Source organism: Carassius carassius, chromosome 47 (genome assembly GCF_963082965.1).
Source record: "Carassius carassius chromosome 47, fCarCar2.1, whole genome shotgun sequence".
In the NCBI taxonomy this organism is placed as follows: domain Eukaryota; kingdom Metazoa; phylum Chordata; class Actinopteri; order Cypriniformes; family Cyprinidae; genus Carassius; species Carassius carassius.
This window is the reverse complement of record NC_081801.1, coordinates 17,855,802-17,883,219: the sequence shown is the minus strand read 5'-3', so window position 1 is coordinate 17,883,219 and position 27,418 is coordinate 17,855,802. Positions and strand designations below refer to the sequence as shown.

Genomic DNA, 27,418 nt, shown 5'->3' with positions numbered 1-27,418 from the left:
GCAGTCTAATCAGATTTTAAAAACTGTGGCTCAGACTGGAAAAGACTGAGCCCTTTAAATTAGTGCAGTGGACACATTGTACTTCATTTTCGCAAATCTAGATATTTAGTGCATACTATGCAGAGTATACATGCTGCTAACTGGTTAAATGCTAAGAGTAGTGCATTCTTAGAATGCTAATCCCAAAGTGCTTTTGAAAAGCACGTGCAGTGTTTAGGTTTGGAAAATAATTCACATATGCCACCTAGAGGGTATGAGAGGAATAACAGAGTAGCCAATAACCAGCAGAGAAGAGACTTATTAAAGTTTTGTATAAAAACTTTAATATAATCTTGTATTACTGTATGTCACTTTTTAATGCATGTTTTTTCTTCTTCTGTGGTATCAGGGACAGCCAAAGACTTGAAGAGCTGTTAGAATATGAGACAAGAAGTCCAGAAGATACCCACACCCTTAATGAGTGAGTCTGCAGCCTTTTTTGCTTCTGTCCAATTTTGCCAGGGAAAATCCAAAATAATTTTCTACTATCTCACTTGATGGGGACTTAAAGAAATAGTTCACCCAAAAATGAACATTTGCAAAAAATTCAATGACCCTCAGAGCATCCAAGATTTATTTGATAAATCTATTTGTTAATCAGAACAGATCTGGAGAAATTTAGCATTGCATTGCTTGCCCACCTTTGGATCCTCTGGAGTGAATGGTTGCCATCAGAATGAGAGTTCAATGAGGTTAAATTAAGCATCACAACAATCCACACGACTCCAGTCTCTCAGTTAATGTATTGCTGTGTGAAAAGCTGTTTGTTTGTAATAAACAAATCCATAATTAAGCATCCAACATTTTTAGCAATCTTCATTTTTGGGTTAACTATTCCTTTAAATGTGAATTTATACTGAATATGGATGTTTGCTGCATAATTTGGTATAACAGTTCTAACCTGATTTTGTCTTAACAATTGAAGTACAGTCGTAAACAACTTATTATTGTGGACTTCAGTTTCCTAGAGAGCCTGATTAAGATTTGTAACGGACACAATGAGGTGGTGCCCACTATGGCACAGGGTGTCATCGAATACAAAGAGAAGTTTGGCTTTGACCCCTTCATCAGCAGCAATGCGCAGTCCTTCCTTGACCACTTCTACACCAATCGCATTTCTTTCCACAAGCTCATCAACCAGCACAGTGAGTGACATCACATTCCTGTTTGATAAATGTTAAGTTCAGTTACCACTCTGTTTGATTAAAAATTATTGTAGAGGTCCTGAACATTATTTTGACTGCAGGCTTTGCCCTAAAGCGTCAGATTGACAAGAATGATGCTCAGTTTATTATACATATTGATCATCAGCACATTTCCTAAAAACAGACTAGCCAAACAACAAGAATGTTCCAAAGATACACAATATATGTTTCAGTAAAGACTTAGAAAAAAACATGTTGTAAATAACCTGTTAACTTTTAGTATGAGAAGTATAAAAGGAAAACTTAGCTCAGCTTATGAAACCACATTCAGATGAACGGAGCACTATAAAAAGTAATCACTGAATCTTCTTAAGAAAAGTGAGCAAACATAACTAATTTTTACAAATAAACTTTCAGGTGGATGCAATAGTTAAACAACTTTGTTAAACAGTACTTAAGAGCATCTAGTTTGTTGGATTAAAGGTCTGTTTCCATTGTAACTGTAAAGTCCAATAGTTTACCTTACTTAGATATATTAAGTTATCTTAGTTGTTATAGTTACCAGGTTTTATTAAGTTACAGCTACTTTCAAAGAAAATAAAACAATTACTTACTGTTTTGAGTGAAACTTACTTAAAATATTCAAGTTGCCACAAAGGAACCAATGACATAAAATAAACCAGTGAGAGGCAGCAGTGCACTAATTTGCTGCTAATGTGCAACATAACAACAGAAGGAGCCGAAAAGAAAAGTCTTAATAGACTTTTCATTTATTTCCTCAATGTCTACAGTTATCTTTCACTACTTGCATTCACTCATCTCAAGTAATGTTGAATGTTGAATTTTCAATACGACTGAAATATTTGAGAGAACATCATATAAGCTGACTTTATAAAGGGATGTTGATTTTCCTAAATTGTTTTTTTTTTTTTTTTTTTTTTTTTTTACTCATCATTACAGTGATTAGTGTTCTATTTGGTTGGGCACTTGGAACTTAATTTGTATTATTTAATTTTCTTCCTATTACTGCAGCAATGCAACATGGAATTGTAGTTATTTGACTTCAAAGAAAGAAAGTTATAAATAGATTGTTTTAGAAAGTGATCTATATTCAAATTAAATCATTAGTGTATTGTTTTGTCATTATTAATGATCTTTTATAACTTCATTGTTTTTTTCATGAATACCTTGAATAGCTTTTTATTGGGTTGATATAATTCTTTCATATTTGTGGTAATATGCTGAAGTCACACACGGTCTTCAACATTCAGCACATGAATCACAACAATGGTAACAATTCAATATCATTTATTTGTATTAATTGTAACAATAATCATTTTATTTGCTCTTTTTGTTGTGCTACTTCTGACACAAGACAGCAAATAAAATTGGAAAATAAAAACAACAGCTGTAAAACAAAGCAATTGTGTAAATTATTCATGCTTAACAAATTACTTTTTACAGTGTATATCTAGGTGTGGTCAAAATGCTTGATCTTACTGATGTCACACTCCTTCATGTAGGGAGGGCTGATCTTGACTGTATTGTTCTGAAGTCACTTCCAATCAAGCTGCTTATACTGGTCGAATGCGGTGAATTCAAGATCACTAAACTGAATCTGAAGTGAAATTCGGTGGGGAACAAATCCTTTCATCTGTTTGAAAGCTGGCTGTGTGAGTGTTTGTGATGAAAGTGAGTAGCTGTGTGACAATTTAAATTTTAAAAATGTCTGGTGTCTAGCTAGAAGCAAGTGTCTGTGTGACAGACTATTGACTGACTGGGTCTTAACCAGTGTTTCTGCAACATAACTGAAGGTGACTTTAGGTGGCCTGCCTGAAATATTCGTCACTCAGACTACATATAACTTAATGTCATGTCTTTATTTTTGTCTCGGAACACTAAAGTACAGCAGTACACCGGTCTCTATGTTGTTGTAGCTCTTCTGTTTGTTGACGCCACTTGTCTTGCACAACCAAAACACATCGACCCAGCCTGCAATGTGGCTGAGGTGGTGAGAGGTGAGAAAAACATACCTAAAATTCATAGATACATAAAATAAACATAGTTCGGAAGATTCTGATCTATTATCTCAGAGGCATATGAGACAGCAAAGATGCTCTGTGAGCAGTACTACATGACAGCACCTGAACTAAAGATGGGGGAATTAAACTGTGAGACTGAGGCCTTAAAAAGTCTTAAATTTGCTATAGTATTGTGTTCTAGGTCTTAAATCATTTTAAACAGGTCTTAATTTTCCTACGTCCATGTAAATCTCATTGAAACGCTCCCGCAGCGCTTTGGAATGTTTTTTTTATTTCATCCGTGGTGTTGTAGTTCCTTATTTCGCTAGTCCAAATATAATCGGCTGTATTACGACTACAAAGTAGACCAATATGCAACAACCAATCAGCTTTGAGCTTTCATGTTATTGGCGCGAGTCTCTTGGATACCACAGACAGATGTATAAACGGATTTTATTCAGCTATGGGGAAGTGCAAGTTTAGCGATACTTGGCTTGAAAAATCTGTATTTAGTGCTTGGTCGCTGTTGGACAGTGTTTTCTCTACTTCCTGTTGGCCTTCTGTAGCTAATCGTACCTGGGTGTAGCTGTTTTTAGTTAATTTTTTCTCTAGAATCTCTATCTTACTATCACTCTCTGTTTTTTAAAGTGGTAAAATATAACTTAATTCACACCATATTTCTGATATTATCGATCAATCTTATCAGATTAATTTTGATCGTTCACTTTTATTTTATATCCGTGAGTGCAGTACACCTGCAAAGCGTTAGCACTCGTTAGCTTGTCATTAGCGTTTTCATTCGAACCTATCGCTGTTTTCTTTTCTCCTCTCCCTCGCTCCAGTTTTTTACAAGTTCATCAAACAACCGCAGCAAGAATATTTCATCAAGCACGGTGAGTAATGGCTTCTCCCGTCATTGTTACTTGCACCTCTTGCCACATGTACAGTTTATCTATCTCTGTCGCTGATGAGGGATTCACATGTGATAAATGCAGGGAAATAGTTAGGCTGACAGAGAAGATTTCAGAATTAGAGACACGCATCCAAACTTTAATTGAGGACAGTAAGAATGTTAGGGCTCTAGATACGGCTTTGGATGCCTCTAGCTCAGGGATTCCTGTACATTGTTCGGTTCCGGAAACAGAGCCCCAGCAGCAGGGCAACTGGGTGACGGTGAGGCAGCGTAGTCGTGGGTCAAAACACCGCTCTTCTGTTCCGATCAAAACATTAAACAGGTTCTCCCCACTCAGTGATGCACCCACTGAGAAACCTGATGAAAGTGCTCTAGTTATTGGTGATTCTATTGTACGGAACGTGAATATAGAGACACCAGCCACCATAGTCAAATGTTTACCGGGAGCCAGAGCGCCTGACATCTTGGCAAATTTAAAAGTGCTGGCTAATGCTAAACGTAAATACAGTAAGATTGTTATTCATGCCGGCGCTAATGATGTTCGACTTCGCCAGTCGGAGATCACTAAAAATAACATTAAATAGGTGTGTGAACTTGCAAGCACGATGTCAGACACTGTAATATGCTCTGGTCCCCTCCCTGCTTACCGTGGTGATGAGATGCATAGCAGATTGTCATCACTCAATGGCTGGATGTCTAAGTGGTGCCCACAGAATAACATAGGTTTCATAGACAATTGGACGAGCTTTTGGGGCAGACCTGACCTGTTTAAAAGAGATGGTCTTCATCCCTCCTGGGGTGGCGCCACTCTTCTCTCTAGAAATATGGCAAATAGTCTTAGTGTTTATACTTGACTAACTGGGGCCCAGGTCAGGAAGCAGACAGACTGGTTAAACCGACCGTCTGCTAGCTGCCTCACGTCACAGAGGTCAGTTAATTCTCAGCACATAGAGATTTTTTCACCTAGATATCACACTATAGAGACTGTGTCTGTTCCCCGAACTAGAAAAAACAAAAAACGTCCAAACCAAGTTAAGATTAACAATTTAATTGAGGTTCAACAAATAAAAAACAGAAGCAATATGGATAAACAAATGATAAAGCTTGGCTTATTGAATATCAGATCCCTTTCTACGAAAACACTTTTTGTAAATAATATGATCACTGATCATAATATAGATGTACTCTGTTTGACAGAAACCTGGCTAAAACCTGATGATTACATTATTTTAAATGAGTCCACCCCCCAAGATTACTGTTATAAACATGAGCCACGTCTAAAAGGCAAAGGTGGAGGTGTTGCTTCAATTTATAACAACGTTTTCAGGATTTCTCAGAGGGCAGGCTTCAAGTATAACTCGTTTGAAGTAATGGTGCTTCATATAACATTATCCAGAGAAACAAATGTTAATGATAAATCCCCTGTTATGTTTGTACTGGCTACTGTATACAGGCCACCAGGGCACCATACAGACTTTATTAAAGAGTTTGGTGATTTTACATCCGAGTTAGTTCTGGCTGCAGATAAAGTTTTAATAGTTGGTGATTTTAATATCCATGTTGATAATGAAAACGATGCATTGGGATCAGCATTTATAGACATTCTGAACTCTATTGGTGTTAGACAACACGTTTCAGGACCTACTCATTGTCGAAATCATACTCTAGATTTAATACTGTCACATGGAATTGATGTTGATGGTGTTGAAATTATTCAGCCAAGTGATGATATCTCTGTCACGGTTCGCGAATGCACCGTCTCCAGCTGTAGTCATGTTATGTCATGTTGATTGGTTCATGTGGGTGTTGCCACTGATCGCCTGATCAGCGGCAGGTGCATCTCATTCCACCGCCTATTTAACGGCCTGTCTTTCGTCTCCTGTTTGTCAGATCGTTGTTTGAGGTCCTCGTGTCGATGTCTGTTCGTGCTCCTGTGTTCCTGTCTTTGCTCTGTGTCCTGCTTCAGTCTTCATCGGATATTCACAGTCATTCACGGATAATCACCGCCGATCACCGATCTACCATCACCGCCATCGATACCAACGCACTCCAACCACCTACCCACCTGTCTGTGCTGCCATCGTGGTTCCTGCGTCACTCACCAGCATTCATCCATCATACTTCTGTCAATAAACTACCTTTACTTGCATCTGCCTCCTGTCCTCCATTGTTAGCGTCACAGAACGATCTGACCAACATGGAGGCAGCGAGTAATCAACCCTCCTCCCTCGAAGCTTTCCTCAGCGCCAGTGTTCGGAGGATGGACTCCCAGGAGCGGACTCTTAACGACACTGGTCGCGCGGTTCAGGCTTTAGTGACGCAGGTGTCCGAGCTCACCCAACAGTTCCAGCTATTACGAGCTCCCACTGCGCCACTCACACCGCCTGTTCCACCAGCACCATCGGAGGCCCCGTCCCAGCCGGAACCACGCCTCCCGATTCCGGAGGCTTACTCAGGTGAACCCGACTATTGTAGAGCTTTCCTTAACCGTTGTGATATGCATTTTGCCCTCCAGCCTAGAACGTTCGCCACTGAGAGGGCCAAGGTGGCCTTCGTCCTGACCCTGCTCTCTGGGAGGGCGGCATTGTGGGGAACAGCGGTGTGGGAGAACCAGGACCCATGCTGCGCCTCGTTCCAGGCCCTCTCCGCCGAGATGAGACGGGTCTTTGATCGGGCCGCCGCAGGACGAGAGGCGGCCAGGAGGCTGGCGGAGTTGCGCCAGCACGAGAGATCCGTCTCGGACTACTCCATCGAGTTCCGGACCCTGGCAGCGGAGTGCCATTGGAACGAGGAGGCGCAGTGGGACATGTTCCTGCATGGGCTGGCTGACCGCGTCCAGAGGGAGATCTACGCCCTGGACCTTCCCCCGTCGTTCAATGGACTCATTGAGCTGGCCCTTCGGGTCGATGCACGTCTGGCACGGATGGAGAGGAGGGGGCTACTCAACACCCCATCCAGGGGACCGGCAGACGTGCGGTTCAGCGGCGGGGACGTGGCCAGCCCCGTCTATGATCACGAGCCCATGCAGGTAGGGCGAGCTCGGCTTTCCCGGGAGGAGAAGGAGAGGCGGAGGTCCCTGGGCCTTTGCCTTTACTGCGGGGGAGCCGGACATCAAGCCCACGCCTGTCCGGTAAAAGGCCAGGCCCGGTAGTACGTATGAGGCTACTATCGGGTGGGATCTCCGCCGAGAAGACCTCATCATCATCATCATCATCACCATCATCTTCTACGCTCCTCCCGGTATGGCTGCGGTGGTCAGCACAGACACATCACTGTCAGGCACTACTGGATTCCGGGGCAGAAGGTAACTTCATGGACAGCACATTAGCACACAAGCTCCACATCCCCCTCAGACCTCTTCCGCACCACATCACGGTTCACGCCCTCACTGGTCAGCAACTTCCCACCATATCATACATCACTGAAGACATTACACTCATCACCTCTGGCAATCACTCCGAAACCATCTCTTTTCACATCCTTGACTCTCCCCTGGCACCCATTGTCCTCGGACACCCTTGGCTCCTCCTCCACAACCCTAGCATTGACTGGCTCTCTAACTCCGTTTTGTCTTGGTGTAAAAGGTGTCATGAGTCTTGTCTAGTGTCTGCCTGTCCGTCTGTGTCTGTGTCTGTGTTGCAGGAGGAGGCGGTGGATTTGTCTAACGTGCCCGCTGAGTACCTCCATCTGAAGGAAGTGTTCAGTAAGTCTCGGGCTGCTTCTCTTCCTCCGCATCGTCCTTACGACTGTGCCATAGATTTACTATCAGGTAAGTCTCCGCCTAAGGGCAAACTCTATTCACTTTCTGTTCCAGAGAGGGAGGCTATGGAGAAATATATTTCTGATTCTCTAGCTTCCAAATTCATCCGCCCTTCCTCTTCTCCTGCGGGGGCGGGGTTCTTTTTTGTGGGAAAGAAGGACGGATCTCTGCGACCTTGTATTGATTACCGGGGACTGAACAACATCACGGTAAAGAATACTTATCCTTTGCCGTTGATGTCTTCGGCCTTCGAGAGGTTGCAGGGAGCGTCAATTTTCACAAAACTGGACTTACGCAATGCGTATCATTTGGTTCGGATCAGGGAGGGGGATGAATGGAAGACCGCTTTTAACACCCCCAGAGGGCACTTTGAATACTTGGTTATGCCCTTTGGGCTCTCCAACTCCCCAGCGGTCTTCCAGGCACTTGTCAACGACGTGCTGCGAGATATGATCGATCAGTTCATTTATGTCTACCTGGACGACATATTGATTTTTTCCTCTTCTCTCCAGGAACATGTGCAGCACGTCCAACGAGTGCTTCAGAGGTTGCTAGAGAATGGGCTTTTTGTCAAGGCGGAGAAATGCGAATTTCATGCACAGTCAATTCCATTTTTGGGGTATATCGTGTCGACTGAGGGAATACGCATGGATCCCGAGAAGGTTAAGGCTGTGGTAGAATGGCCAAGCCCAGATTCCCGTTAGGCCCTACAGAGGTTTCTGGGGTTCGCTAACTTCTACCGGCGTTTTATTCGCAACTTCAGCCAACTAGCCGCACCTCTGACCGCCTTGACCTCCGCCAAAACTGCGTTCAGGTGGTCGGACACAGCTCAGGCTGTGTTCGCTAAACTGAAGAGCCGTTTCATTTCAGCCCCTATTCTGATTACCCCTGACCCTACACGTCAGTTCGTGGTGGAGGTCGACGCATCAGAGGTGGGGGTAGGAGCGGTGTTATCGCAACATTCTCCCTTAGACGACAAGGTCCGCCCTTGCGCGTATTTCTCATATCGTTTATCTCCGACAGAACGAAATTAAGATATTGGTAACCGAGAATTGTTGGCAGTCAAGATGGCATTGGAGGAATGGCGACACTGGTTAGAGGGATCGGGGGTTCCCTTTATAGTATGGACTGACCACAAGAATTTAGAGTACATTAGCACCGCCAAGAGGTTGAACTCCAGGCAGGCTCGGTGGGCACTTTTTTCCGGACGTTTTGACTTTACTATCTCGTACCGCCCGGGTTCCAAGAATATCAAACCCGATTCTTTGTCGCGTATTTTTGACCATTCCGAACGCCCGTCCACTCCCGAGTGTATTTTTCCTGAGACATTAGTGGTCTCCACTCTCACATGGGAGATCGTATCGAAGGTCAGAACGGCCTTAGAAGGGGTAACGCCTCCGCCCGGGTGTCCACCGAACCGTTTATTTGTGCCGGAGGGATTAAGGTCCAACGTTATCCAGTGGGGACATTGCTCGAATGTAGCTTGCCATCCAGGGGTTAACCGTACTAGATTTTTAGTCAAGCAACGATTCTGGTGGCCACTTATGGCTCGCGACATTCACAGTTTTGTTTTGGCTTGCTCGGTTTGTGCCACTGGTAAGACTTCCAATCGGCCCCCTGATGGGTTACTCCAACCGCTGCCGGTTCCTTCGAGACCCTGGTCCCACATCGCTCTAGATTTTATTACCGCCCTCCCGCCCTCCCAGGGCAACACGGTAGTTCTAACCGTGGTGGACCGGTTCTCGAAGGCAGCCCATTTTATTCCCTTGCCCAAATTACCTTCAGCCAAGGAGACAGCGTTGACTGTCGTAGACCACATCTTTCGTTTACATGGCCTCCCGATAGATGTGGTTTCCGACAGGGGACCCCAATTTGTGGCTAAATTTTGGCAAGAATTCTGTAGACTACTGGGAGCGACTGTAAGTCTGTCCTCAGGGTTTCACCCCCAGAGCAATGGTCAAACCGAGAGAGCCAACCAAGATTTGGAAAGGGTGTTGCGATGTTTGGTCTCCAAGAATCCTTCCTCCTGGAGCCAACAATTGTCTATGGTGGAGTACGCCCACAATACCTTACCAGTATCAGCTACGGGCCTATCTCCTTTTGAGTGTAGTGTAGGTTACCAGCCACCTATTTTTCCTAGTATGGAATCCGAAGTTGCGGTCCCCTCCGCTCACGCCTTCGTCCAGAGGTGCCACCGCACTTGGACCAGAGCCCGTGAGACTCTACTCCAAGTGGGGGCGCGCACCAAGGCCAAGGCCGATCGCCACCGGTCTAGGCCTCCCGTATACGTCGTGGGTCAAAAGGTGTGGCTTTCAACCAAGAATATTCCTCTCCGGTCCGTATCTAATAAGTTGGCTCCCAAATTTATTGGCCCGTTTACTGTCACCAAGATCATTAGTCCGGTGGCATTCCGCCTTAAACTCCCTCCTACGTACAGGAGAATTCATCCCGCCTTTCATGTGTCCAAAATCAAGCCCGTATTTCATTCTCCCATTAATCCGCCTACCCCGGTCCCTCCCCCGCCGCGTCTCGTAGATGGGGAGACCACCTATTTGGTAAATCGTATTCTGGACTCTAGAAGGAGGGGACGCGGATTTCAGTACTTGGTGGACTGGGAGGGTTACGGTCCGGAGGAGAGAAGTTGGGTACCTGCTAGGGACATCCTGGATCACTCCCTTATCGATGATTACAATCGACAGGTAAGAGATTCTGGGGATGCCAGGAGGCGTCCTTAGGAGGAGGGGTACTGTCACGGTTCGCGAATGCACCGTCTCCAGCTGTAGTCATGTTATGTCATGTTGATTGGTTCATGTGTTTGAGGTCCTCGTGTCGATGTCTGTTCGTGCTCCTGTGTTCCTGTCTTTGCTCTGTGTCCTGCTTCAGTCTTCATCGGATATTCACAGTCATTCACGGATTATCACCGCCGATCACCGATCTACCATCACCGCCATCGCTACCAACGCACTCCAACCACCTACCCACCTGTCTGTGCTGCCATCGTGGTTCCTGCGTCACTCACCAGCATTCATCCATCATACTTCTGTCAATAAACTACCTTTACTTGCATCTGCCTCCTGTCCTCCATTGTTAGCGTCACAATCTCAGATCATTATTTAGTTCTTTGCAAAATTCATATAGCCAAAATTGTAAATTCTACTTCTTGTTACAAGTATGGAAGAACCATCACTTCTAACACAAAAGACTGTTTTTTAAGTTATCTTCCTGATGTATCCAAATTCCTTAGCATATCCAAAACCTCAGAACAACTTGATGATGTAACAGAAACTATGGACTCTCTCTTTTCTAGCACTTTAAATAAAGTTGCTCCTTTACGCTTAAGGAAGGTTAAGGAAAACAGTTTGACACCATGGTATAATGACCATACTCGCACCCTAAAGAGAGCAGCCCGAAAAATGGAGCGCAGCTGGAGGAAAACAAAACTAGAGGTATTTCATATTGCTTGGCGGGAAAGTAACATATCCTACAGAAAAGCATTAAAAACTGCTAGATCCGATTACTTTTCTTCTCTTTTAGAAGAAAACAAACATAACCCCAGGTATTTATTCAATACAGTGGCTAAATTAACGAAAAAATAAAGCCTCAACAAGTGTTGACATTTCCCAACACCACAGCAGTAATGACTTTATGAACTACTTTACTTCTAAAATCGATACTATTAGAGATAAAATTGCAACCATTCAGCCGTCAGCTACAGTATCACATCAGACAGTGCACTATAGACCCCCTGAGGAACAGTTCCACTCATTCTCTACCATAGGAGAGGAAGAATTGTATAAACTTGTGAAATCATCTAAACCAACAACATGTATGTTAGACCCTATACCATCTAAGCTCCTAAAAGAGGTGCTTCCAGAAGTCATAGATCCTCTTCTGACTATTATTAATTCCTCATTGTCATTAGGACATGTCCCCAAAACCTTCAAACTGGCTGTTATTAAGCCTCTCATCAAAAAACCACAACTTGACCCCAAAGAACTAGTTAATTATAGACCAATCTCGAATCTCCCTTTTCTGTCCAAGATACTAGAAAAGGTGGTATCCACACAATTATATTCCTTCTTAGAGAAAAATGGTATATGTGAGGATTTCCAGTCAGGATTTAGACCGTATCATAGTACTGAGACTGCTCTCCTTAGAGTTACAAATGATCTGCTCTTATCATCTGATCGTGGGTGTATCTCTCTATTAGTTTTATTAGATCTTAGTGCTGCGTTTGACACAATTGACCACAACATTCTTTTGCATAGACTTGAACACTTTGTTGGCATCAGTGGAAGTGCATTAGCATGGTTTAAATCGTACTTATATGACCGCCATCAGTTCGTAGCAGTGAATGAAGATGTATCCTATCGATCACAAGTGCAGTATGGAGTACTTTAAGGCTCAGTACTAGGGCCGCTACTCTTCACGCTTTATATGTTACCCTTGGGAGATATCATCAGGAAACATGGTGTTAGCTTTCACTGTTATGCTGATGATACTCAGCTCTATATTTCTTCGCAGCCCGGTGAAACACACCAATTTGAAAAACTAATGGATTGCATAGTCGATATAAAAAAACTGGATGACGAGTAATTTCTTACTGCTAAATTCTGAAAAAACAGAGGTGTTAATTATAGGACCTAAAATCTCTGCTTGTAATAACCTAGAACACTGTCTAAGACTTGATGGTTGCTCTGTCAATTCTTCGTCATCAGTTAGGAACCTAGGTGTGCTATTTGATCGCAATCTTCCCATTAGAAAGCCACGTTTCTAGCATTTTTAAAACTGCATTTTCCCATCTCAAAAATATATCTAAATTACGGCCTATGCTCTCAATGTCAAATGCAGAAATGTTAATCCATGCATTTATGACCTCAAGGTTAGATTATTGTAATGCTTTATTGGGTGGTTGTTCTGCACGCTTAGTAAACAAACTACAGCTAGTCCAAAATGCAGCAGCAAGAGTTCTTACTAGAACCAGGATGAATGACCATATTAGCCCGGTCCTGTCAACACTGCACTGGCTCCCTATCAAGCATCGCATAGATTTTAAAATATTGCTTATTACTTATAAAGCCCTGAATGGTTTAGCACCTCAGTATTTGAATTAGCTCCTTTTACATTATAATCCTCTACGTCCGCTACGTTCTCAAAACTCAGGCAATTTGATAATACCTAGAATATCAAAATCAACTGCAGGCGGCAGATCCTTTTCCTATTTGGCGCCCAAACTCTGGAATAACCTACCTAACATTGTTCGGGAGGCAGACACACTCTTGCAGTTTAAATCTAGATTAAAGACCCATCTCTTTAACCTGGCATACACATAACATATTAATATGCTTTTATTATCCAAATCCGTTAAAGGATTTTTAGGCTGCATTAATTAGGTAAACCGGAACCGGAAACACTTCCCATAACACCCTATGTACTTGCTACATCATTAGAAGAATGGCATGTACGCTAATATTTGTCTGTTTCTCTCTTGTTCCGAGGTCACCGTGGCCACCAGATCCAGTCTGTATCCAGATCAGAGGGTCACTGCAGTCACCCGGATCCAGTACGTATCCAGACCAGATGCTGGATCAGCACCTAGAAAGGACCTTTACATCCCTGAAAGACAGTGGAGACCAGGACAACTAGAGCCCCAGATACAGATCCCCTGTAAAGACCTTGTCTCAGAGGAGCACCAGGACAAGACCACAGGAAACAGATGATTCTTCTGCACAATCTGACTTTTCTGCAGCCTGGAATTGAACTACTGGTTTCGTCTGGTCAGAGGAGAACTGGCCCCCCAACTGAGCCTGGTTTCTCCCAAGGTTTTTTTCTCCATTCTGTCATCGATGGAGTTTCGGTTCCTTGCCGCTGTCGCCTCTGGCTTGCTTAGTTGGGGACACTTCATCTACAGCGATATCGTTGACTTGATTGCAAATAAATGCACAGACACTATTTAACTGAACAGAGATGACATAACTGAATCCAATGATGAACTGCCTTTAACTATCATTTTTGCATTATTGACACTGTTTTCCTAATGAATGTTGTTCAGTTGCTTTGACGCAATGTATTTTGTTTAAAGCGCTATATAAATAAAAGGTGACTTTGACTTTGACTTGGTTAAAGTCAGTTCCAAACAATCTATTTGAAGCATACTGCATCTTATGCAAGAAAGCAATTAAATTGGGAACGTTGGGTGTACGGGCGCTGGAGTCTCATGCAAAAAGTGATAAACATCTAACTGCTGTGAAGGGTCTCCAGCAAACAACAGCCATCAGCCAGTTCTTGCAAGAATCTGACGGCTCCAGCACTACTTCTACACTTCCTAGATGAGGCCCACACAGTAGCTCCGCAACTCCCGCAATCGACCTCCGTGTCGCTTTTGGATCAGAGCCAACACTAAAAGCGGAGGTGCTCTGGGTTCTCCACACGGTGACTAGACACCAGTCCTACAGTGCGAATGAGGAAATCGGAGAATTGTTTCAAACGATGTTTCCGGACTCTGAGATCGCTAAATCCTTCAGGTGCGGGAAAGATAAAACGTCCTACATTACGCGCTTTGGAATAGCGGATTTTATAAAAAGAGAACTAATTTCCAAAATCACGGGACCGTTCGTGCTGATGTTCGACGAAAGTCTGAATCGCACCACCAAAACGAAACAGCTGGACCTGCTCATACGTTTTTGGGAGGGCGGGCAGGTGCAGTCAAGATACCTGGGATCCCAGTTCATGGGGCATGCAACAGCCGAGGACTTAATGAAACATGTGAAAGTAAGTAAATGTTTTATTTTAGCAAACAGTTTTACTGTTACGACTTTGTTTATAATTTTTTTTTCATTAGCAAAAGGGTGATTAGAGTGATATTTTCTGTTGTATTAAGAGGATTGTTTTGTTACCCATTTTTTCTTAACCTGTTAACTTTTGCCAGTGCGCCGTCGCACTGAAGCGTTTTTTTAATTTAGTTCAAAGTTACTTCTTCTTCTTTTTCTTTCGGCTGCTCCCATTAGGGGTCGCCACAGCGGATCATCCGTCTCCATACCACCTTGTCCTCTACATCTGCCTCTTTTACACCAACTACCTGCATGTCTTCCCTCACCACATCCATGAACCTCCTCCTTGGTCTTCCTCTTTTCCTCCTTCCTGGTGGCTCCATCCTCAGCATTCTCCTACCAATATAATTCATGTCCCTCCTCTGCACATGTCCAAACCATCTCAATCTCGCCTCCCTCACCTTGTCACCAAAACGTCCAACATGCGCTGTCCCTCTAATAAACTCATTTCTAATCTTGTCCATCCTCGTCACTCCCAACGAAAACCTTAACATCTTCAGCTCTGCTACCTCCAGCTCCGCCTCCTGCCTTTTACTCAATGCCACTGTCTCTAACCCATACAACATCGCAGGTCTCACCACAGTCCTATAAACTTTTCCTTTCATTCTTGCAGATACTTTACTATCACAAATCACTCCTGTCACTCTTCTCCACCCACTCCACCCTGCCTGCACTCTTTTCTTCACTTCCCTAACACACTCTCCATTACTTTGCACTGTTGACCCCAGGTACCTGAACTCCTCCACCTTCTTCACCTCTTCACCCTGTAACCGCACCACTCCACTGCCCTCCCTCTCATTTACGCACATGTACTCTGTCTTACTCCTACTGACTTTCATTCCCCTCCTCTCCAGCACGTACCTCCACCTCTCCAGGCTCTTCTCAACCCGCTCACTACTCTCACCACAAATCACAATATCATCCGCAAACATCATAGTCCAGGGAGACTCTTGTCTCACCTCGTCCGTCAACCTGTCCATCACCACTGCAAACAGGAAAGGGCTCAGGGCCGATCCTTGATGCAGTCCAACCTTCACCTTGAACCAGTCTGTCGTTCCTACTGCACACTTCACTGCAGTCACACTGTCCACATACATGTCCTGCACCACCCTCACATACTTCTCTGACACACCTGACTTCCTCATACAATACCACAGCTCCTCTCTTGGCACTCTGTCGTACGCTTTCTCTAGATCCACAAATACACAATGCAGCTCCTTCTGTCCTTCTCTATACTTCTCCATCAACGTTCTCAAAGCAAATATGGCATCTGTGGTGCTCTTCCTCGGCATGAAACCATACTGTTGCTCACAGATGGTCACCTCTTCTCTCAGCCTGGCTTCCACTACTCTTTCCCATAACTTCATGGTGTGACTGATCAACTTAATTCCCCTGTAGTTACTGCAGTTCTGCACATCTCCCTTATGCTTAAAGATCGGTACCAGCACACTCCTTCTCCATTCCTCAGGCATCCTCTCACCTTCCAAAATCTTGTTAAACAATCTGGTTAAAAACTCCACTGCCATCTCTCCTAAACATCTCCATGCTTCTACCGGTATGTCATCTGGTCCAACTGACTTTCCACTCTTCATCCTCTTAATTGCTGCTCTCACTTCCTCCTTACTAATCCTATCCACTTCCTGCTTTACTAACACCACATCATCCAACCTTCTCTCTCTCTCATTTTCCTCGTTCATCAGCTGCTCAAAATACTCCCTCCATCTTCTCAACAAACTCTCCTCACTAGTCAACACATTTCCATCTCCATCCTTTATTGCTCTAACTTGCAACACATCCTTCCCAGCTCGATCTCTCTGCCTGGCCAATCGGTACAAATCCTTTTCTCCTTCCTTAGTGTTCAACCTCTCATACAGCTCCTCGTATGCCTTTTCCTTGGCTTTCGCCACATCCCTCTTTACCTGTTGCCGCATCTCCTTGTACTCCTGCCTACTTTTCTCATCACCCTGTCGATCCCACTTCTGTTTTGCTAACCTCTTTCCCCTTATGCTCCCCTGCACTTCCTCATTCCACCACCACGTCTCCTTGTCTTCCTTTCTATTTCCAGATGTCACACCAAGTACCTTTCTAGCTGCCTCCCTCATCACTCCTGCGGAAGTTTCCCAATCATCCAGCACCTCTTCACCACCACCTAGCCTCTGTCTGACCTCTTCCCTGAACCTCACACTACAGTCTTCCTCCTTCAGTTTCCACCATCTTATTCTTCTTTCAGTCCTTACTCTCCTCCTCTTCTTCTTCGTCTCTAAAACCATCCTACAGACCACCATCCGATGCTGTCTAGCTACACTGTCCCCTGCCAACACCTTACAGTCTCCAATCTCCTTCAGGTTGCATCTCCTACATAGAACATAGTCCACCTGTGTGCACCTTCCTCCACTCTTATAGGTCACCCTATGATCCTCCTTCTTCTTAAAATACGTATTCACCACTGCCATTTCCATCCTTTTAGCAAAATCTACCACCATCTGCCCTTCCACATTTCTCTCCTTTAGGCCATACCTACCCATAACCTTCTCATCACCTCTGTTCCCCTCACCTACATGTCCATTAAAGTCTGCCCCAATCACCAATCGTTCATTTCTAGGTACACCATCTACCACTTCATCTAATTCACTCCAGAATCTTTCCTTCTCCTCCATCTCACAGCCGACTTGTGGAGCATAGGCACTGATGACATTTATCATCATCCCTTCAACTTCCACCTTCACGATCATCACCCTATCAGAAACTCTCTTCACCTCCACTACACTCTTACTGTACTCTTCCTTCATAATCACCCCTACACCATTTCTCTTTCCATCCACACCATGATAGAACAGTTTAAACCCACCTCCAATGTTTCTGGCCTTACTCCCTTTCCACTTGGTCTCCTGAACACACAACATATCTACCCTTCTCCTCTCCATCATATCAGCTAACTCTCTCCCTTTACCAGTCATAGTGCCAACATTTAAAGTACCAACCCGAACCTCCACTCTCCTACACATCTCCTTTCCCCGTCGCCTCTGTAGACGTCTTCCTCCTCTCCTCCTCCTCCTTCGGCCGACAGTAGCCCAATTTCCACCGGTACCCTGTTGGCTAACGATACCTGAGGCGGTCGTTGTTAACCCGGGCCTCGACCGATCCGGTATGAAATTCTTATTCGTGACCCGCATATTTGATTTGGCACATGTTTTACGCTGGATGCCCTTCCTAACGCAACCCTCCCCATTTATCCGGGCTTGGGACCGGCACTAAGAGTGCACTGGCTTGTGCCTCCCTAATGGCTGGGTATATTTAGTTCAAAGTTACTATCAGATTGAATATTATGCCTTGACAAACTATACATCATTATATAAGACTCAAGTTTCAGTATTTGACCACTATTGTATTCTGAGAAGCTTATTTCTTAAAGGGATACTCCACTTTAAAGTTAAAATTCTGTCATCATATACTCACCCTCATGTTGTTTCAAACCTGTATGAATTTCTTCTGAACAGAATGGAAGATATTTAGAAGAATATCAGTAACCAGACAGTTTCTGGTCTCATTGACTTCCACAGTAGGAAAAAAAATATACTATGGAAGTCAATGAGACCAGAAACTGTCTGGTTACCAGACCTTTTTTGGTTCTCCTTTTCAGTACACTTATCCTTTGTTGTGTGCACTTCTTTTTTTCTATTTTTCTAGTCAGGATTACATTTTTGAGTGCGGATCTGTTACTTTTGTCATATTCACGGTTAAGCACCTGTTCTTTGTGCAAAGGCAAGCTTGGTTTTGAAATAGGCTTTGACATTGTCTACCATTATAAACAAATCTACAGTAGTGATTCTGCTCATTATAACCATTACAGATTGTTGATATATTGTAATGATGTATTGCAATGATTTATCAATATATTGTTTTCACTTTTTTGTTTCAGGGGATGTCATTCTCCAACAATTTAAAGCCTTCCTTTCTGTTGAGTGCAGAAGTGAGGAGTTTGTCACCTTTACACCGATGCAAAAGAGGCTTGACATCTTCTTGAGCTGTTTCCTTGGAAACTACCCGGAGCTTTTTGCTTTTAGCTAAAAGCTTCTGATTTTGTCTCATGGACAGGCCACTGTTGAGAGAGGCTTTTCTGTCAATAAAGAGATTGAAACCTGCAACATGCAAGAGGACTCTTTAGTAGCACATAGGCTGGTATGCGACTATGTCACTCGACACGGGGGTGTTGCCAAAGTCCCCCTGACAAAAGAAATCGAGTTCGGTAGCATCAGCTAGGACCAGGTACCGTCTTTACCTTGAGACAGAGAGAAAGAAGAAAGAGTCCCTTGTACAGGGCCAAAAGAGAAAGGTAGCAGAGAATTACTTGGAGGAACTCAAAAAAAGGAGGAGCACTATGCAAACAGTTGCTGAAAGTCTTTTCAGAGATGCAGACAAATTTGCAGAGGAGGCTGTGGACAAGGCTGGCAGTCAGATGGCTCAGCTAATAACCAAGTCAAATGCTCTGAGGAGGGCAAGCAAGGAAAAATCAGCAGAGCTCAAGAACATTGATGAGGAGATTCTGGCCAAGGGAGAAGAGCTGAGATCAATGTAGTGCACACTCACGCTTCCGCAAACTAACGTCAAGATGTTTGTATTTTTTTTTCTTCTGTATTTCAACAATGCATCTAAGCTGTCTTCAGTACTATGTTCAGTTTGAATAAATTAATTTAGTTTGCAAGTAATTTTGAGACTCTGCATTTCCTTTGTAAGGTTTTTTTAAATTTCATTCATAATGGTCTTAAAAAGGTCTTAAAAAGTCTTAAATTTGACTTTGTGAAACCGGCAGGAACCCTGATATATCAAAATGTATTTATTTTCATCTATTTGTGTCTTTCCTATCTGAAAACTTTCCCTCTGTCTGCTAGCCAAAGAAAACTGGGTAACACTTTACAATAAGGTTAAATTAGTTATCATTAATTTATGCATTAGATACAAACAAAGAAAATAAACAAATTTTTAGCTTTTCATATAATTTAAAATCTAGGTTAATGCTATTTTATAAATAAACAATTATTCATAGTTAATTGGTATTTAATAATAATATAGTAGATGAAATTGTAAAAACTAAAGTATTTATTCAAATTTTTTTACTTGGGGGTGCAGTGTGAATTTAATTAATAAACAACAAGATTGTAAAAATTGTATTTCTTGAAATAAATGTTAACTGAAATAAAATATTAAATAAAAAAATGAAAACTTTATTCCAGCTAGTTGCAAAGACATTACGAATTTTATGCTAACTTTATGTAGTAAAATAACTAAAACAGAAATAAAATTATTCAAACCTATATAGACACACACACACACACACATGTATGTGAATGAATGTATATATATATATATATATATATATATATATATATATATATATATATATATATATAATGAAAATATTATATAAAATAAAATGAAAAAAATATATATATATATAATCATTCATTATTCTTAACATAATAACTTATGTTAATTAATAATTTAAATACAAATATTAGCGCGAAAGTGTAATTGTTGAGAGATACCGTTTTTCTCGTGAGGGTGTCATTTACATCATTAATTTGTTGGAACAACACATTAAGTGTTCAACACGGAGGAGTCGGGCTTTGACAACTGCACAGACTGTGTGCATTGCCCTGAGATTCTTTGCGAGTGGCACTTTCCTTTATACTATTGGAGATGCAGAGAACTTAGTGAAAAGTGCTGTCTGTCGTGTCATTCGCAAAGTTTACCTGGCACTCAAGCAGTTTTTAGGGGTTTTTGTGGTATTCTTAAGACCCCAGGTTGTAAAGCAGAATGTTTTCGCTATTGCAGGTACATTTATAATTGTTAATGACATGCAATCATGACCATACCAAAAAGTATGACTAACAGTATGTGTCATTCAGGCTTCCCTAATGTGATTGGTGCCATAGACTGCACACACATCCCCATCAAGGCCCCACCTGGCCCAAATGAAGGAGATTTTGTGAACCGAAAGGGGGTTCATAGTGTAAATGTGCAAGTAAATTACAATTTATAATATTCCAGATTAGTAATTTATTACATTAAAAAAAGGAATGAAATCAAAAAGTATGCAGTTGACTGACTAAAATCTCTCAGATGGTGTGTGACTCTATGTTCCATATTACAAATGTGGAAGCAAAATGGCCAGGATCAGTGCATGACTCAAGAATTTTCAGAGAGTCACATTTATGCACATTATTTGAACGTGGTAAGGGAACATAAATATCAAGCTCACAGTATTACACACACACTTATGCTGAGCCTAGCAAAATTGCATTTTTCCATTATACAGGGGATTTTGATGGGATCCTGCTTGGAGACAGGGGCTATGCCTGCAGGCAGTATTTTATGACGCCCTTCCCTGACTCAAACCCTGGACCACAAACCCGTTACAATGCAGCTCTAGCCAGGACAAGGGCATGCATTGAAATGACCTTTGGGCAACTAAAGGAAATATTTCAGTGTCTGAAAAGTCTGAGGGTTGCACCTGACAGGGCCTGTGACATAATTGTTGCATGTGACATATTGCATAACATCGCCACTATCAGAAAGGAGAGGATCCCTGTGGTGGGGATGCAGCGAGAACGGGTTGGATGATGACCTCCAGCCAGTGCATTTGGACCAACCTAGTGGCAGAGCTGCACGGGACAGAATTGTGGAACACCATTATTGAATGTGTAATAAAAGACGACAAATATGCTTAGTTCCCAGAGTTTTATTTAAACAGTTCTTTATAAAGAAAAGCCAGCAAGTCATCTTTTGCCTGCAATTAGAGATAGTAGTATTTCTGAATTTACATAACTATGTGTCAAATGGTGTATTAGCACTTACTCTGAAGGTCCTTTTGAAGCAACTCTATCTCTAGAGCAATTTTTCTCTTTTTCAAGTTGTCAAGTTCAATTTCTCCTCTTAATTTGCGTTTTTTTTTTCAGCTCAAAATACTAAATTTTTTGTTGAAGATGCTGTTTATAGAGGGAACGGATGTCACCCTGTCATTTTGTAAAAGAAAAAAAAAAGGTCAAAACATGCCTCATGAAACAAAAGTAAAAAGTAAAAGTACAACACTGTCCAACTCTGTATTAGTTCTTTGTGCAGACTCTTCTGCAAGCCTTTCTGTAGGCCTTTCTCTAGGTGTGGACTCCTGCAACTCAAATTGCATACAGAAAGAATAGGTACACAAGTAGGCTATGTACAAATTAGTGTAAAGTTATTTATGCACTTACAGGTTCTTCCTCCAAAGGACAGTCTTCTGAGAGGGTTGCTTCACTGTCCTGTGCAATGGAAATAAATGGGTATTACAGAGTGTTGCACTTTCTTCCCTTTATGCAAGTTAGAAAAATTACACAACTTACTGCATATGCTTCAGCCACCACTTGCATGGGAACAGGTAAAAGTGTTAGTGTATTACTGTATGTAAAACTGCACAAAAGGGGGTGGGGGGATTGTCATTACAATTAACTACACTGTAAAAAATATAATGTGATCAATAACTCATGGCAACATATTTTGTATTAACTAAAAGTTTAGAAGTTTTCACTTTCACAAAGAGTTGAAATGACTGTACCAGCCATTTGGATTATACTTCATTTAATGCAGCAACAAATAATTTTACAGTGTACTAAGAGAATTGAAAGCTCATTTAGCCTACCAGTAATGAAGTTGTTGCTGCTACTGGTCTCTGTCTTTGGGTCTGAGGAAGAGCTGCCCCCAGGAATGCCCTCCACAATGGTTCGGTTTTCATTTAATCCAAGGGCCAGCTTCCCTGCTGGGGTATATTGTGGTGGTGCAGGACCACCACCTGTTTTTTTTTCAGCCTTTTTCTTGGTGGCTGTTATAAATAGACAAACACATTATTTAACAGTGGCTTTTAAAAAGAAGGGAAAAAAGTGGCTTTTTAAAATAAAGACAGTATGAATTAAAGGCTACCATTTTGTAGAATATTCTTGTATTTCACTTTTACTTGTTCCCATGTTCTAGTGGGTCCAGTGGTGGCTCTGACATTAAAGAAAGTAAATATTAAATTATTAAAATTCAAAAATACATACTGTAGAAAATGATAGAAATTTCTACTATGGACAGCACTTACGCATTTAATTTGTCTGCTACTTTTTGCCAGCCCACTCTCCTGGCTTTTGCAGACTTTGAGGTGTTCCCTGTTGTTTTAATTAACGACTCAAATTCGGCATAACCTTCCATTAAAAGCTCTTGTTCTGCTTGGGAGAAAAATTGGGCACGTTCTTTGGCCATGCTGAACAGCCAATAGCAGCGTTGCTGATCAATGTTTCTACTATCGATACATATCCCCTTTTAAGCCAACACATGCAACATGCACATGTACAAGGGCATGCATTGAAATGACCTTTGGGCAACTAAAGGAAATATTTCAGTGTCTGAAAAGTCTGAGGGTTGCACCTGACAGGGCCTGTGACATAATTGTTGCATGTGACATATTGCATAACATCGCCACTATCAGAAAGGAGAGGATCCCTGTGGTGGGGATGCAGCGAGAACGGGTTGGATAATGACCTCCAGCCAGTGCATTTGGACCAACCTAGTGGCAGAGCTGCACGGGACAGAATTGTGGAACACCATTATTGAATGTGTAATAAAAGACGACAAATATGCTTAGTTCCCAGAGTTTTATTTAAACAGTTCTTTATAAAGAAAAGCCAGCAAGTCATCTTTTGCCTGCAATTAGAGATAGTAGTACAACTCAATCCAGCAATATTAATCATACCCAACAGGTGTGTTCGAAGAACCCAATTAGCCGGATCATGATTAGCACGATGATATCATCTTGGATGTGTCATTTGATCTCGGATGTAATAAGCGACGTACGAAGAACGGGCCCCTGGAGTCAAATTAACACAATGGGAACAGGAACAGGAAGGACCAAATATGGTAACAGACTCTGACATTACTCCTCCCTTCTAAAAGGTGCATCCTCGTGCCACACAACATCCAATGGGGAGGGGGTGGGTACTCTAGAGGTCCCTCCGGACAGACATGGGATGGTGCTTGTTCCCAGTGCCATGGCAGATCAGGAGACTCGGTAGGCCATTGCAGATCAGGAGACTCGGGAGGCCATGGCGGCTCTGTCTCTGGAACAGAGCCCTACTACCCCAAAAGTTCTTGGGGAATTTACAGGGCTAAACTCTGTGATGGAGCCCTCCCTGGGCTTAATGGGGAATTGGGAGCCCTCCCTGTGCTTAACAGGGGGATCAGGAGCCCTCCCTGGGCTTTACAGGGATCAAGAATTCAAGGATCCAAAGCATTTATCTTCATATACCCAGTGAGGAAAACGAGTTTCCCTGAGAAATGAAATTCTTACTTTGCTGTCAAAAATGTACACACACATACACATACTATACACTATACAAACTATACACACATACATACAATGTAAGAAACATAATAATAATAAGTATTAACTTATGTGCATAAACAATAGTGCAGTACCATGCAAATTGAGTGCAACTACATGATAACAATAGCAGCAGTAACAGTAACAGATATGCAATTTGAGATGAGGCTACATGAACAATATTAACAAATATACAATGGTAGTAATAACAGAAATGACATTACAAATGTTTAAATGAGATTAAACAATTTGAACCGATTGTTCTCTGAGATTGATAAGTCCACTAGAATGATTCCAGATCTTTCCTCTGGTCAAGTCAAGTCACAAAATACATTGCGTCAAAGCAACTGAACAACATTTATTAGGAAAACAGTGTGTCAATAATGCAAAATCACAGTTAAAGGCAGTTCATCATCCATGTCATCTCTGTTCAGTTTAAATAGTGTCTGTGTGTTCATTTGCAATCAAGTTAACGATATCGCTGTAAATGAAGTGACCCCAACTACGCAAGCCAGAGGCAACAGCGGCAAGGAACCAAAACTCCATCGGTGACAGAATGGAGAAAAAAACCTTGGGAGAAACCAGGCTCAGTTGGGGGGCCAGTTCTCCTCCCCTTTTGCTCTCCCAGACAAACAAGGATTTCTCACACTCTGCTGCTCTGTGTTTCACAGAAACTTGGCTAAACGACACCATTCCAGACAGTGTGCTCCATCTGCCGGGCTTTCAGCTGGTCAGAGTGGACCGCGATACAGAATCAATGGGGAAATCACGCGGCGGTGTGACATGCTTTTACATCAATGAAAGGTGGAGTACAGATGTAACAGTGTTAAAGAAGATCTGCTGTTCAGATCTAGAAACAATCTTCATTAACTGCAAGCTGTTCTATTCGCCGCGGGAGTTTCACTCGTTCATTCTGGTGAGTGTTTACAAGCCTGGCTTTACAGAAACTCGCGGATCAGATCACAGAGAGAGAACAACAGCACCCGGACTCTGTTTTAATCATTCTTGGGGACTTTATTAAAGCAAATCTCTCCCGTGAGCTGCCAAAATACAGACAGCACATCACATGTTCCACCAGAGACAGTAATAAATTGGATCACTGTTACACCACAATAAAGGATGCATATCACTCTGTTCCATGGGCAGCTTTGGGCACTCTGATCACTGTTTGGTTCATCTTATACCGACCTATAGGCAGAAACTAAAATCAGCTAATCCTGTATTAATGAATGTTAAAAGATGGACTAATGAAGCAGAGCAGGATTTACAATTTTGTATTGACCTCACTGATTGGATTGTTTTTGAAGCTGCTGCCACTGATCTGGAAAAGCTCATAGAGACTGTAAAAACATATATCAGTTTCTGTGAGGATATGTGTATTCCTACAAGGACTCATCTAACTTACAACAATGATAAACCGTGGTTCACGGCAAAACTCAGACAGCTCCATCAGGCCAAAGAAGATGCTTACAGGAAGAGGGACAATGTCTTGTATAAACAGGCCAAATACACGCCCTGAACAACTCTCCCAACAACCGTTCACACCATTCACAACTCTTGAAACCCGCCCCAATCACCTCTCCAAACAACCAAGCGAGGATGAGGTGTGTCAGGTCTTCCATAAGCAGAAAAGGAAAAAAGCACCAGGCCCAGATTGTGTTACACCAGTCTGTCTGAAATATTGTGCTGACCAGCTGACCCCCATCTTCACACAGATTTTCAACAGATCACTGTAAGTTTAATAAGGGAATTAAGATCAATATAACTCAAAGGGGATTGAATTACAGTGAATAAGAACCGAATTAGTATGCAAATTATTTAGAATTAATACTTAACACTGTATTAACTATTCGTCCACCGATAAATTGAGATTAGGGTATTGTAACAATTCTGGACAAAATATTATCCCGTGGCCTAAGGTAATAATATCATAAAATTATGATAACTGATTATGAGCAAGGTAACAGAATCTACAGTTTAAGGCAGTAACTTGTAAGCACACAGCACAAGACACTGGTATGTAAAATAAAAAAGGCTTTATTTAACTACTACACACAAACTAAACTAACGAAAACAAACAAACATTCATTCAAACAGTGACAGAGAAAAGTGATGTTATTAACGGTGGGTGAATGGAGTCCCAAGTGTCTAGCGTTAGACACTATTTCTTGACCGCAACCTGAGAGAATCAATCTACTAGCACAAATCTTATATCTTTTTTTTTTTTATAAGATTTGCACAAGTTCAGCCAGTATTAGGAGATATTGTGTACTTGCGTTTGGATGCTCCTTGTGGCTTTGGATGCGTTCCCTTCTGTAACGAAGTTGCTGGAGAGGGATTCTCTGGCACTGATTGGCTGGCAGTCGGTCGATGATGCGTTCTGAGGGACAGCACTCGATGGGTAGTGGTTGGATGGCTTTGCCAGGTGTCGCTTCGTTCGCGAGACTTCCTGGATTGCGGGTTGCTATGCAACGGAGATTTTCTCGAAGCCTGGAGTGACTCTTTCTTTGACGAAGTTCAGCGAAGGATCTTACGGAAGAGTTGATGAGTTTTGAGTGAGCTCTTTCCTACACACATCTACTTTATATCAAAATTCTAGAAATCATTTACCCATCAAGTAGGTACCAAAATACATATACTTCCCATAGTTGAGGTGGAAGTAAAAGGATTTAGCCGTGATAAGTGTTTAACACACAAAATTAACTTGAGAAATATAAAGCATGCATAATGCAGAGAATACACATGTATGAGGCAACTTCTGGTGATTAGTTACTATAACTGAGGTAGAAAGCCCTACAAATAGGCTGTAATGAAAGTTAAACACACAGAAATAATTCCACAGGTTATATAAAACATACATGATACTTAAGATATATGTGAGGCAAATACTTGTAATCAATTCACCTTATTGGAAGCAATTTTGAGACCGTTGTTTGTATTAAACCACAAGTGGGTTAAATTTCAGTCTATTGGTTTTGGAGACAAAGTTCCCTGGTTTAAGGTTTTTGGTGATCCTGGGCCAAAGGAATGCCTTAGCATCCTTCCGTTCATGATAAGGCTGGGGATTTATGCATTGGGGTCACCACAGGGTTTCTTGGCCATTTGGTCTTAAGTTTGGGGAACAAAGAGAAATCTTTTCCTGCTGTCCTGGCACCACTGGTATGAGATTAGACAGGCACGAAAAGGGAAAGGGGGGTGACATCTCCTTTAGCCATCTTGGCACCATGACTGTGTTTTATGATGCACTAATGGTTCGATGGGGAATCATTCTGAACTGTGGAATGCGTTGTTGGGTTCTTTTAATGAAATGGACTGTTCAAGG

At 42.3% G+C, this 27,418-nt stretch overlaps 1 long non-coding RNA gene and 1 pseudogene across 1 annotated transcript; one reads left to right on the top strand and one right to left on the bottom strand.

Annotated features, from left to right (window-relative positions):
• The window catches only part of LOC132130328 (pyruvate dehydrogenase (acetyl-transferring) kinase isozyme 3, mitochondrial-like), a 53,618-nt pseudogene continuing 26,200 nt past the window's right edge, over positions 1 to 27,418 (top strand).
• LOC132130881 (uncharacterized) lies at positions 21,433 to 21,834 on the bottom strand. Its single transcript, XR_009428797.1, has 2 exons — positions 21,564 to 21,834; positions 21,433 to 21,495 (listed from the first exon to the last, which is right to left on the bottom strand). It is a non-coding gene; the product is annotated as an uncharacterized LOC132130881 (long non-coding RNA).